Source organism: Canis lupus, chromosome X, assembly GCF_048164855.1.
Source record: "Canis lupus baileyi chromosome X, mCanLup2.hap1, whole genome shotgun sequence".
Classification (NCBI taxonomy): domain Eukaryota; kingdom Metazoa; phylum Chordata; class Mammalia; order Carnivora; family Canidae; genus Canis; species Canis lupus.
Window position 1 is genome coordinate 101341821 of NC_132876.1, and position 14692 is coordinate 101356512.

The following is a 14692-nucleotide window of genomic DNA, read 5'->3' on the forward strand; positions in this document are numbered from 1 at the left end:
CAAGCCACTCCTCAGAAATAGGCATTTCTCTGACACCGATCTTAGCCCTTCTTGCACGTTACATTTTTTTTCCTCCTTGGAAATTGCATCTACTTCGTGACATCAGCTGCTATGGTAAGTGGTACCGTGTTTCTCAAACCGTGTTGGAACTTTCCCAGCAGAATGAATGCATTTTCTCATAGCAATTTTGATATCCCAATTAGAACCCATCCTACTTTGTTAGAGTGCCAGTACCTTTTCAGTGTCCTTTTGCAGATATCTGCGACTCTCTGCCAGGGTTTTCTCTCAGCCCATACATTCAAAGGGTTGGCTGGGAATGCTGGCTCTCCAGAAATCCTCAGCCAATAGGGGATAGAATTTGGAAGACACTCCAACTTCCTTAGAGTTCAAGAGGCTTAAATTTTTAATACTGTCTTTCGGAGATCCCCATCAGGGTTGAACCACAGGTATCACAGCGTTACTTGCTTGTTCATATACCTCTTATTGATTTCCTTCCTTCTTGCTCTCGCTTTCTCATTCTTCTACTGGTATTTCCTTGGAGTGGTCTCCCAACTAAATGGCTTTCTCTTAAATCTTTGCATCAGCATCTGCTTCTTGGAAATCCCTAACTAAGGTGGTTAGTATTAGAAGTGGCCCTAGGGGGCAGCCCTGGTGGCTTAGCGGTTTAGCGCCACCTTCAGCTCAGGGTGTGATCCTGGAGACTCCGGATCGAGTCCCACATCAGGCTCCTGTGTGGAGCCTGCTTCTCCCTCTGCCTCTCTCTCCTCACTCTCTCTCTGTGTGTGTCTCTCATGAATAAATAAATAAAATCTTAAAAAAAAATAAGAAGTGGTCCTAGGAAGCAGAACCTCAGGGTGGGATGTTGGAATTAGAACACTTGCTGGCTAGATGGTAACAAATATCCAGTGATGGTGGTGAGAGGGGTATTGTTGTTAACCCGTGATCTATTGTAACATCATGATTACTAAGACTTGCGCATGTGGTGGACTGGGAGAGCATACAGGTACAAGAGCTTGAATACCCTAGTGAGATGGGGGGAAAGGCAATTATAAGGATTGTGGATTTCGATGGCTGTTGGTAGCTGTGACTGGAATCCTGAAGAAAGAAAATTGCAAGCTGAGGTCTGTCAACTGTCAACTGGGGGCATAGTGTGGAATAGCGTGACTCGGCAGCTTAATAGGAGATTCTCATACCCCAGAGGCAGAGGGCAGAATGTGCTGAGCATCACTACCAAGATTTGGTTGTAAAAATGGTAGAGTTACAAAAGAAGGTGAATACATATTCCCAGCAAATCTTCTATGCTACCGATAAACCCTGAAAGGGAAAGAGTAGAACCCTAGCAAATGGGTTGGGGGCATTTGAGAATAAGCACTTCAAAAATCTTGAGCCCACAGACCTTCTTTTTTTCTTTTAAACATTCATTGCTTTTACCAATAACTATGGTCAAGACTCAGCATGGCTCAAGCTAGAGAGTTCTGTTTCTGCCATACCGGATAGGTATATACCAGTAGGAAATAGGAAAGCATGCCTGGGAAAGGATCTTGTGGCTGCTCGACTAGAGAGAGAATTGCCAAACTTAAGGATGGATAGAAGAGATTTTTTTTGAGGTCCTCTTCTGAATCAGAATTCAATGTCCTGGCAAGGACACTGGAGCCAATCCTAAAACTCAGGTGAGATGGTTCTCTGAAGCTTAGAAACAATAGCCTATAGGAAACAGGTGAGGTTACTGGAAATACCTCAGCAGAATCTTAAAAGTGTCATGAAAAGGCTTAGAGTAGTGAGCATTATGGAAAACCAGAGAATTCTCTAGTGCATGATGTTTCCCAATAAGGTACCCAGAAGTTATATAAACAAGTAGTCCAAACCCCATGTCACCTACTTCTGTGCTGACATTTCTTTCATGACCTCATAGGGTACTCTCATTGATGAGCTGACAAAGGAGGAAAACTTCTGTCTTGGTACATGTTATGTACCAACATGATATGTTGGTACAAGCTGAAATGAACTGCTGCCGCATCAAAGCCCCACTGAGGGGTTGCCTTAAATGAGAGAGATGAAATTGTTCCAGAACTTTGGGCAATACACCTGCTCACTAACTTGTGTGGAGGGATATGAGGATATGAGGCCTCAGCTAAGACTCTAAGGAGTCCTTGGCAGTGGCAAAACGTCCGGTTGGTTGGCCAAGGCCCTTGGAGGGAGGAAGATGAGAAGAACAAAGACAGAGAAGGTCAGGTGAAAAGGCATGTGAATATACCTACGGGAGTGGGCATACACAAAGTGTGTTAATCTTTGGTTTACATGCCAATGCCTCTCAGAGAGCATTCACTGCAGAAAAGGCACTGAAGTATCAGGGAAATAGGATAATTGTCCAGTGGGTATCAGCCAGCCTCTATCCTCGGATCCCCTGGCAGTTTTACCATCACACAATAGCCTCTGATTGATGTAGCCATGGTGGCAGGATGAAGGCTGCATATTGGTGCAGCAGCATAGGCCTTTCTCATCCAAGCTGATTTAGCTATTGCTGCTTCTGAACATCGATCCCATCAGCAGCAGAGAACAACGACGCACCCTCCATGTGGTACCATCCTTAAAGGAGTACAACTAGCCACTTGGTGACAAGTAGATTACACTGGTCCACTGTACTAGTTTTTTTTAATGCCAGCTGTAGCAAATTACCACAAACTCAGTGGCTTAAAACAGCAGAAATTTTATTCTCTCAGTTCTGGAGGACAGACGTCTGAAATCAGTAAGCCAAATTCAAGGTGTTGGCAGAGCTGTGTTCTCCCAGGAGGCTTTGGGGGAAAATCCTTTCCTTGTCTCTTCCAGCTTCTGGTGGCTGCTGGCATTCCTTGGTTTGTGGCACATCATTCCAATCTGCCTCCATGGTTACACAACCTTCTTCTCTGTGTGCCAAACACTTTTTCCTCTCTCTTATCACATGTAATTGCATTTAGAGCCAACTGGGATAATTCAGGATAATTCTCCATGTCAAGATCCTTAACTTAATAGCATCCACAAAGACTTTTCCCCATGTAACGTAACATTTATAGTTTCTGGGGATTAGGAGCTGATATATATGGGGACCACTATTCAGCCCACTATACCCCTGCCACTCAAAATAAGTGCTAGACCCTGATGAACATGAGCAGATAGGGTTATTGCTACATAATAAAAACAGAGAGGAGTATTTGTAGAACTCAAAAGACTCACAGAATGCCCGTTGATGCTTCCCTGCCCAGTGATAACAGTAAACAGGCAGTTGCCTCAACAATGGGCTAAAAAGGACAGGGATCCCTGGGTGGCGCAGCGGTTTGGCGCCTGCCTTTGGCCCAGGGCGCGATCCTGGAGACCTGGGATCGAATCCCACATCAGGCTCCCGGTGCATGGAGCCTGCTTCTCCCTCTGCCTGTGTCTCTGCCTCTCTCTCTCTCTCTGTGACTATCATAAATAAATAAAAAAAAATTAGAAGTCTTTAAAAAAAATAAATAAAAAATAAATAAAAAGGACAAGGTAACCATGACCCAGACTCTATAGAGCAGGAAACCTAAACCAGCACTTGTGCCAGTCAGTGTAATGTGAGTCAGGAATGTTGATAGAGGAAAGAAATGACAAATCTAATTCTGGCTTCAAAATCAACTACAACAGTGTGATGTTCCTGTTGAAAAACTTTACTTTTAAAATTTTAAAAGAAATGATGACTGACCATCATTTTGAAGAAGCAGTGCCAGGACAGAATAAACCGAATGTGGGTACAAGTGGATCTGAGTGGTGCAAGGGGTGTATGATAACAGACTCTCAGTGTTGCACTTATATCCTGTTGGCAAAGAGTGTTGGTTTGAACATTATGTTCCATATCAAAGGTATGAGAAACGTTCTCCCATGGTTAAATACACAAATGACAACCAAAGTGCTTGGTAGTATAATAGATACTCAGTAAATGTTTGCTGAATTAATAAATGGATACACGGATGCATTTGTATATAGATGACTTCCGTGGTAATCAGAATTATAAAATGGTTCCCTTCATCTCTGCTCCCTTTGGTCATGTTACCCCCTTGATTATGCTAGGTTACATGTCAAAAGGGATTTTGTAGATATGATTAAGGTTATTAATGAGCTGACCTTAAAGTACAGAGTATCTGGGTGGGCCCAACCACGGATCTATTCACATCAGGCCTTTGAAAGCAGAGTTTTCTCTGGTTGATGGCAGTAAAAAAGTCAGAGAGATTGAAAATGTGAGAGGGATTCATGTGAGAGTGGTTCTCTGCTGTTGGCTTTGAGGTGCCCCTAGCAAGGACTGAGAGTGGTCTTTGGTTGCTAAGAGCAACTCCCAGCCAACAGCCAAGAAAACAAGAACTTCTGTCCCATAACCTCAAGGAATTGTGTTCCTCAAACAGTGTGAATGATGTTGGAAGCAGCTTCTTCCTCAGAACCTCTCAGAAAAAAGCCCAGCCTTGATTTCAGCCTTCTGAGACTGCCTACAGAAAAGTCTACCTGGACTTCTGATGTTCAGAACTGTGAGGTAATATATTTGTGTTATCTCAAGCCACTAAGTTTGCAGTAATTTCTTATACAGTGAAAAACTAGTGAGACTTCCAAACCAATAAGCCTAGCCCCAGATCTAGGTTTTAGGTTTTAGTGAATGTACTTCTGAGTGCCAGCCTTCTTGAGAATATTTTAGTGTCATCTAAAATTCAATATGCATAAAGTAGAATCTATTATAGTCTATGAACTACTAAGTTATCCAGAGATCCAGTCTTCTGAAGATTCCTAAGTGACCATATATTTTTTTTCGGTAGGTGTGTCTCAAAACCTCAAAACCTTTCACCCAATTCTAGGTGGCTTTTGTAACTTATTGTAGTATCGTCAAGTTCTAGTCTTCTATCACCTTCAACATTTTTGCTGCACTCTCAAATTTACTGCATTACTATCTCCTTAATATTTTTCTTTTAATCCATTCATTCTTTTATTTAATTAAATTTATTAGAAAAGTTGAGGACATATCACAACCATAAGTGGTAAACTAGTATCACTGACCATAAATAGAGGGTAACTGTAAAAATAAATACAATGAAAATAAACTTTTAAATTTCAGCTAGATACTGCTGGCTGCTGAAGGCTCTGAACATAAGGCCTGCTCACTCTTTGTTTAAAAAAGGAGATTAGCAAATGTTAGAGAGGTGTTAAGTCAAAATAGCTCAAATAGCTCAAATTGAGAATTTCTTCTTGACATAATTAGAGGGATTGAAAGAGATTTAAATGGAAATAGCATTTTTCCTATGTGATTCTTTGCCTTTCTTCAATGCCTTTCTCACTGCAATTTAAATTATCTTAAATACCACCTCAAATCTTCTTGAATATCTTGTGGTGCAGTCCCACATTTTGCAAAACATTTTTATAGTGATTAAATATTAGCTTTCCATCAAAGAGAACTGTATAGCTTTGGATATGTACTGGGTAAATCTTCAAGACTTGTCATTGCTATCATCATCATCATCGTCATCACCATCACCTCTACCCTTTTCCTATTCTTTATGTCAAATCACTTTAACTCTCTCTAGAACCTATCAGTGGTTTCTCTTACAATGATTGCTTCTCCTCATCCACTTTCCAAAGGCTTATTTTGGATGATCATTTATTCTCTCCTAATCCATACTGTTGCTAATAATCCTCCACATTATCACTTCCAAAACTCATACTTGGTCACTTCCATCTTCTGAATAACATAGGATCAGAGTGTTACATTAGGAATGTCACGATCCACCAAGTAAGGCAGACTTTTGCATCACCCCCACCCACTCCCTATGACATCAGCTCATTTTATTCTCCTTTAGGCCATTGATCACTATGTATGAATTCCCTTGTTTATTTTTTGGTGGTTTTGTTTAAACTCAGTCTCATTCAACTGGAACATAAGCTCAGAGAGTGTGACAGCCTGGTTTGTCTCAGTGGTCAATTTATCTGCAGCATCCATAATAGTGCCTGTCACTTACTAGGTTCTTCAACAAGTTACCAGATTTAACCCCCAACCATGGTTTCATAATCTGCTAAATGGAGATAATAATGCTCAGCCTAACAGGATGGTTGTGAGGACTGAATGAGTGAACTTATGTAAATGTCCCGGTACATCAACAGAAACTAATATTAGCATATTTTCCTGTTGTTTTTAGAAAAAGGTCAATCTTAGAGGAGTATCCAAAGACTTCCAGATTTATATCATCAAATTTTAATTCTACTTCTCAACTCATTTCTTCACATTAAGCTAATACCCCAGGTCTTATTGTAATATTTATTTAGTGTTTGTCTTAGGATAGGTTTGAGTATACAAAATAAAAAGACTTTGTTCCTGCCCTCAGAGAGATGTAAGATGGACTCATGAAGGGAAAAATATCATGTGATAATAACCACAGTGAAATAATTCACAACATGTAGTGGAAACATTACAGAAATAGTGTCCAGGGCTACCTAGCTAAGAATAGGTATGGGGTTGGTGAAACAGAAGGAGAGGATCAAAATGGGTAAGCCATGGCTCATAATTTCTATAACTTTCAGGGCACAGTTCCATAATGGGCCTTTACCACCCTCTGGGATGCCTTTGCATCCAACTTAAGTGTCATGGAACTTCCCAGAGGCTCCCTATCAGAATTTACGCTTTTCTTTTACTTCTCCACTCTTGAGTTCATACCTCTGATGTGCTGGACTTCTCCCAGACTCCATGCTCTTATATTCAACTTTACATCTTTTATCCATTTCACAAGATTCCAAGTTTCCAAAGCATGGTGAAAGTGTTTTTGTTTGTTCATCTCTATAGACTTTGTGGATACTTTGGAAATTCTTTTGCTAAAACTAGAACTTCCCTTCTCTTGGGGTCTACAAGTCCAAAATCTATCCCTTTGATTTATTGTAAACTATTGATATTTTTGCCTATAAGTATGTACCTTCTTATAAAACAGTAATTTTATGAAAGTAGCCAAATATTACTCTTTCCATAATGTGTTAGAAAGAGTATTTCAAACACAGAACAAGTCAACAGACACAACCCAGGGCAAACTCTAAACTGGTACTTGAGTTTAAATGAGACTGAATATGGGCAGAAGAATAAATGTGGGAGAAAACAGAAGTGAGTGAAAAATGGTTGTGGCAAACTTACCAGCTGTTATTTATAGTATGTGCCAAGTATAAATATGTCCTTGCAAAACTTGAAGAGATGAGTCGTCAGTTATTTCAAGACAAATTTCTGACTTGCTTTATATTATTTAAGAATATTTTATGGAGACAGTCTGAAGAATTCAGTGTATAGAGGGAGGTATATGAAAGGACACTATAATATGACCAATGAGATCAGCCTAAAGAGCCAAAACTCGTGGCCACCAACTCTTTCTGGTTTCATACACCTAACTTTCTCTGTAATGATATGGGAATAAATATATTTGATTTTTGGTAATCATAGCACCTCATAGCTCAACACCAGTTTATTAAGTTAATTGCAGATAGCTGTTGGTCTGTAGCTTTTCATAGATCAGATCAGGGCAAAGAAATTTCTGCTCTAAATATACGGATTATAGTCACTGTACATATTTTGTTTTGTTGAGACTATTTCTTTTGTCCCTAATGGTGGTTGCACAAATTTGTGGAATGTGGGAGTCACAGGAGGTATGAACTCCTAGTAAAACCAATAGTGACCTTCTGCTCTATATATTCAATAGCGCTTTTATGGGTAAGGCATTGTGCTAGGGGCATGGGTAAACAGAAAGGAATACAGCCAAATCCCTCCCTTCAAGAAGCTTAAAGAAAAATAGAGAAGCTAATATAGAAAATATGGGAAAAGGGAAAGTAGAAAAGCCAATATCTAACAATATGAAGTTATATTCAAGAAGTGGATGTTCTCAATGTCTACACAGGATCATATGACAGAGAGTGCATCATTCAGTGGGTAGCAGTTGGTGACAATTTCATTAAGGAGACAGCAGACTGAATCTTAAATCATAAATACGGGGGACCACTTAAAAGATGAAGAAATGGAAAGTCTTCTAGGCAGGAGAGGTCATATCATGAAATTCCGTATGTGCCAGATACAATGTTAGGCAGTAGAAATATAAAGACAAAGATGATACAGTTTCAGAATTTAAGGTATGCACAGCTTTGGTAAAGTTAGTGATAAAAGCATATATATGTACACAATTCACCTGCAAGATGATAACAATAACATATCTATCTTGCCTGGGCCTAGCAGCAATTCTGAAGACAAGAGGGGGCCAAGGAGCCTCATAGAACAGCGCCTGGAAAGAGCAAGTTTGCAGACAAGTTTTGGGGATAGAAGAGGGGTAAGGCCAGGGTCATGTAAACACTTACCGCTTAGTTTTCGCTTCCTCAGAAGAAGAACCTAGAGTAAGGATTTGATTGCATGTATGTGGTCTCTCTGTTAGGTGTCCCCAGGAAACACTGAAAGGTGAAGATGAGGCTGATAGGGAGGGCAGCCAATAAAAGATATATTGTCAAATTAAGTACTACTATAAGCGGTGATTAACCATGTTGGGGAATTCTGTGGCTCACTGTACTGTGTCTAGGTCTAGGTGTTAGCCCAACCCAGGGGCAAGGGTGGTTAATCCATCTAAGAAGTGGGAGAGCTCGAATACATATACAATAACTTTTATCAATTATGGGTTGATGATTCAGGATGTGCTCTAATTCTCTAGTGTTTCTAGCCAACTGTTGCCAGGAACAGAGTGGACTCTAGTAGCCAAGCAAGCCCTCGTGCAAGGAGATGCATGTGTTGGCAGCTGGAAGTCAGGCCTGGGTGCACCTCATTGGGAAGGCCTGAGGGAATATAGGCCCATTGGTGACAGTATCTGCTGCCTATGAAATCAGCACTTCTTGTGGCCAGGACCAAGTTTTACAAATTCGCATCTCTATTTCTAGCCATTTGCTCTCACCATACAGGATTCGACTTGATTGTTTCATGTAGGTTTTATTAACAATAAGGGCCATTAGTGGCTATCCAAGTGAGTCATTTACAGAAACCAGGTTCCCCCAAAGTTTGAACTGCTAGTTAGTGGTTTAGTAAGCCTTAGAACTGAGGTTTCCTGATTTACAGCCCTAAAACACTATTACTTCAGTTGCATTCATCCTCATCCCTAGCACAGAATTGTTAACAAATTGATAATACGACTTGAAAAAGATAATCATGGGATCCCTGGGTGGCGCAGCGGTTTGGCGCCTGCCTTTGGCCCAGGGCGCGATCCTGGAGACCCGGGATCGAATCCCACGTCGGGCTCCCGGTGCATGGAGCCTGCTTCTCCCTCTGCCTGTGTCTCTGCCTCTCTCTCTCTCTCTCTGTGATTATCATAAATAAATAAAAATTAAAAAAAAAAGAAAAAGATAATCAGACCCACCAACTTTAATATCTATTGTTGTATACTGTTCACTGAGTAGGAAAAAAAGATTTATTGAACCAACCTTAAATTCTACATAAAAATATATAGATAACTGAATCTCGATGCAATAAACATTAATCAGATTTTAGTAAAAACAAATCTTAAAATGCACCAAGCAAGCATATTATTTAAGGAAGCCACTGGTGAAATCATTTTCTGGAATTTTTAATAGTCATCTAATTTATGTATTCCAAGGGATTTTTAAAATTATTACTCTTGTGTGTTTGGTATTTTTAAAATTTATTTATGGATATTAGTCTTAGAGCAAAGCCCAGCTAATTTTTGAATATAATAACATCGATACATTACAGTTACAAGTTTTACATTGATTATTAAACCTAAATAGAAGGATAAAATATATTTCATCTCTTGTAAGAAAAATAATTGTGTTAACCTTCTATTTTATTCCTATATTCTTTGTGAACTGTTATTAAACATTAAATTGTATTCTAAAACACAACCTTCGGTTACATTTCTGTTCTGCATTGGTTTAGAAGTTTATGATTCCCCTGACCACCAGAAACTATAACTGTCTTTAAATTCTCTCTTTGTTGAGGGGACGTCATGAGTTTTGTCACTATTGAAAGTGTGATAAAGGGAAGTATTGTAGTAGCTATTGGAGTTGTTGCAGCTTTCTGTATTTTCACAAGTCTGCAAGTCTGAGACACAACAAGGTATGAATCATAAGGATGTCTATGGTTAGTCTCTGCCAGTAATTTACATATCAGTGTTAAATGGGTCAATAAAGTCACACTCCTTCTCATCTTGAAAAGATCAGCCACATGGGAGGAGAATTTTGATGGAGGAGGTGGATGACTGGAACAGAACGTGTTAGAACTTAGGGCAGACCTGGATAGAATGTTAAACGGGGGTGGTAAATTACAATTATAGTAGCAGCAAGATAATGTGTCCCTAAAAGATGAAGGATGATGATGCTACTAATAGTAAGAGCTATATTTGTTTCATGCTTACACAGTGACTGATACATTTCTAAGCACTTTAGGCAAATTAACTCCCTTAATCTTCCTAATACCCTATAAGGTAGATACTATTAGTATGACAATTTTACAGATGAGGAAACTGAGTATTATGATCCAACCAAAGTCTATTTAGTCATGTTCAACTTTACAATGTTTAAGGTAGATATTTGTGGCTGCCATTAGTTAAGGGTGAAGGCAAGAAGCTATTCCCCTACTGTGTCACTAACAGGAATTTTATCATAAAGTTAAGTTTGCTACTTGTTCACCAATGTTCACTGCAGCATATTTACAACAGCCAAAAGGTAGAAACAACCCAAATGTCCATCAATAGCTGAATGGATAAACTGTGTTATGTAGAAATTATTATTATATTATTATATATTATTATTATGTAGGAATATTATTTAGCCATAAAAAGATATGTGATTCTTTTTTTAAAAAAGAATTTATTTATTTATTCATGAGACACACACGCACACACACACACACACACAGAGGGAGAGTGAGAGAGAGAGAGACAGGCAGGGGAGAAGAAGGCTCCATGCAGGGAGCCTGATGTGGGACTCAAGCCTAGGTCTCCCGGATCATACCCTGGGCTGAAGTCGGCACTAAACCGCTAAGCCACCCGGGCTGCCCGATATGTGATTCTAATATATGCTTCAACATGGATAAACTTTGAAAAGAGTGTGCTAAGTGGAATAAGACATAGAGGACAAGTATTGTATGATTCCATTTATATGATATACCTAGAAAACACAAATTCATAAAGACAGAAAATAGAATAGAAGTTACCAGGGAATGGGGAAGGAGAAATGAGGGGTTATTCTTTAATGGGTATAAAGTTCCTGTCTGAAATGATGAAAAAATTCTGGAAATAGATAGTGATGATGGTTGTACAACAATGTGAATATGATTAATGCCACTGAATTATACAATGATAAATATTAAGTTTTACATTTTGTATATTTTACCACAATACATATTTTTAAGGATTTTAAAAATGTATTTATTTGAGAGAGAGGGAGAGAGAACAAGGAGGGGGAGTGGCAGGCAGAGGGAGAGAGAGAAGTAGACTCCCTGTTGTGCAGGGAGCCTCATGTGGTGCTTGATCCCAGGACCCTGAGATCATGACCTGAGCCGAAGGCAGACGCTTCACTGACTGAGCCACCCATGTGCTCCTCCACCACACATTTGGTTGAAAAGCAAGTGTGAAGATGAATTCAACTGACATCAAACATTTGCAAGCAACTATTTATTAGTCAGCAGGCATAAAAATAGTTCAGACAAGTTGTTCTGTAAACTCAATAAAGTCTCATGGCTCAGTCCTTTTGGATGTTCCTACCACATCTTACATGTAAACTTCACAGGAGGAAGACACAACAATTTAGAGACAGGGTTCCAATAAATTTATAGTCAGTGTCAGGAATAGAAAGTACTATAAATTACTGGTTGGATAGAGGACGATTTCAGAATCAAGGTTTGGGAGAATTCCAAAAACCCAAGAGCTCATTTGATCCTTCTTCTATCCCTTAGTTGCAAGGATGAGGAAGGCCTCTCAAGAGTTTAACCCATCCACATACTCTGGGTATTAAATTGCATTCTATGTCAGGCAGGTTTCTGGTGAAAACAAACAAACAAACAAAAAAAGGCAAAACATGGCATAGTCAAATTCGGTAGTTGGGAAAAGCTTAAAAAAATTCTTCATTATAAAAGAAAAGCCAGTAGAATATAAAGTTCTAATATCCAAAGTTCCTAGAATGTATGTTCATATCTCTCTATTTTAAAATATTTATCTATTTGAGAGACAGAGAGCATCAGTAGGGGAGCAGCAGAGGGATTCAGAGAGAGAGAGAGAGAGAGAGAGAGAGAGAAAGAGAATCTGAAGCAGACTCCAAGCTGAGCATGGAGCCCGATGCAGAGTTTGATCCCACAACCCTGAGATCATAACCTGAGGCGAAACCAAGAGTCAGATGCTTAACCAACTGAACCACTCAGGCACCCCTCCTTCAATATATTTTTTGCTCAGTGTTTACATATGAGAATTACAAAATTCTCATTGTGTTCAATGAGCTCAATATAATGTTAAAAACTCATAGTGTGAGGAAAAAGCTGCAAGTTATATTACAAATACAATTTATAGACTCTCATAATCTCATGTAGATGTTGAAATGCATACTGAGTGTCAACAAATAGGGAGCATGGGATCTGGGGATTAAATAGGCTTTGTGTGTTGACCAGCCAATCCATTTTTTGATCCAACTGAAATATATATGAAATTCGAAAATAAATCTGTTTGTAAGTAAGACGTTACTATTGATCCTGATACGTCACCTCCTTCTCAGCAGTTCGGGGTTCTTACCACCCTTGGACTTAAGGTAAGCGTCGTTGGCAAAGGAAATTGGCACTCCTTTCTCCTGAAAGATTTTTCTCTTCTGTTTTGGGAAGAGTTATGGGAGGGGGAAAATGTCATTCCACCTTATTTCCTCTAGAATATCTTACCTAACTCTGATCCTTCCTGTATAGAGTCACCTCTAAGCACTGATGCTGTCAGCCTCTACTTTATAAAGATGTACTTCTCTGACGTTTGGCTTTGTAAGTGTTGTTTAGTATTTTTCTTATGTGTGTGTGTTCTGCTTCCCCAAGCAGGCTGTTGGATCCTTGAGGGAGCATGCCTCTAATTTTGCATTCCCATACAATTCTGCAGGCAGTTGGTTCTCACTAAGTGCTGGTGCACTGAACTCTGAGGTTTCAAACGTACAGGAAGCACACATTCATAAGTATCTTCATTTTGGCCAGAGAAAGAATAGAACTATCAAACTTCTAAGCAGGGTTTATAAGCGTTTCCCACCCTTGCATCCAAGATCCTGAGCTTTCACTGAACAGAGGCAGAGGAAAAGATTTGTTTATGTTTGTCCCTGATCATTTTTTTAGGCAGTTGTAGGACAGCTCGTGGGCATTATGCTTGCATTAGACACTGAGCATATGGAACATAAGGCCAAGAAAATTCTTCATGCTAGTTGGGGCCAGATGCAAACTGGGAAGTAACGATAAAGCTATGGGGTTCAATATTTCTTCTGCAAAACCTACTTTTTGTGTGATAAGGAAAAAAGGGAAGGATGTAGGAGTGGATGGAATACTATAGGTGTCAGAAAAACTGACTTATGGGCCAAATCTGGCTCATAGCCTGTTTTTGTAAGTAAACTTTTAATGGAATACAGCCATGTCCATTCATTTATATATCATCTAAGGCTACTTTGGAGCTACAATGTTTAGTTGAATGCTTAGCTGTGACAAAGATCATATAGCTCACAAAGCCTGAAGTACTTATTACATGGTCCTTAACCGAAAAAAGTTAGCTAATACCTGGAACAACTACATGCATGGAATTTTTGTCTTAAATCTTGACTTTTGAGTATTGCTTTAAAATAAATACATAAATATGGGCCTTAAGGAGGGCATTTGTTGTAATGAGCACTGGAAGTTATATGCAAGTGATGAATCACTAAATTTTACTCCTGAAACCAATACTACATTATATGTTAATTAATTTGAATTTAAATAAAATCTTGAAAGAAAAAAAAAAGAAATACATAATAATAGAAAATAAAAATGGCTGGTTTCTATTATGTTAAAAGTGGGAACAATGCTTTTGAATTCATGATTTGGTGGTGTGATTTGAGGTACACACTTGTTCTCAAAGAACCAACTCCCTTTCTGGTGGAATTTGAACAATCTGCCACTATAGACTTGCTCAATTTAGGCAAAATGTTTTAAAGTGTAAATGTACTTGAGGAAAGATGGTCATAAATTATTATCAGTCCTTGTTTTCATGTGTTTGTTAGTGTGTTAATCTCCTACTTCTCTTTCCTTCGAGATAAGAAGGGAGAATAACAGAGTAATCAATGGAAGAGTCGAAGGTTGAGCTCAAAATATGGAGGAAACAGTGAAGAAGAAATGGAACTGATGTTACATGTTATCTCATCAGACTTCACAACAATCCTGGGAGCTCAGCAAGGAATGATTACCCCACCCTGAAATAAAAGGATGCTGGGTCTCAAAAGTAAGTGGATTGCGTACGATTAAACAGTTAATAAATAGCAATGGTCTTCTAATTCTCACTCTAAATTCTTAGGGCTTTTTCCATGATACTCCACTGCCTCTTTGCCATCTCTGCACCGTCCCCTGAGCCCATCATTCTACAAGTATAATTTTCTGTCTCCTAGAAATATGACTCTGCCTTCTAGAACTTAAAATCATTCCCATAAGAATTTTTGCTGT

At 39.1% G+C, this 14692-nt stretch overlaps 1 long non-coding RNA gene across 1 annotated transcript; it reads left to right on the top strand.

The window, feature by feature from the left end:
* The first annotated feature begins 1983 nt into the window (after window positions 1-1983).
* Window positions 1984-14468, top strand: LOC140628078 (uncharacterized). Its single transcript, XR_012026493.1, has 4 exons — window positions 1984-2227; window positions 4398-4522; window positions 12938-13006; window positions 14294-14468. It is a non-coding gene; the product is annotated as an uncharacterized lncRNA (long non-coding RNA).
* Window positions 14469-14692: the final 224 nt, after the last annotated feature.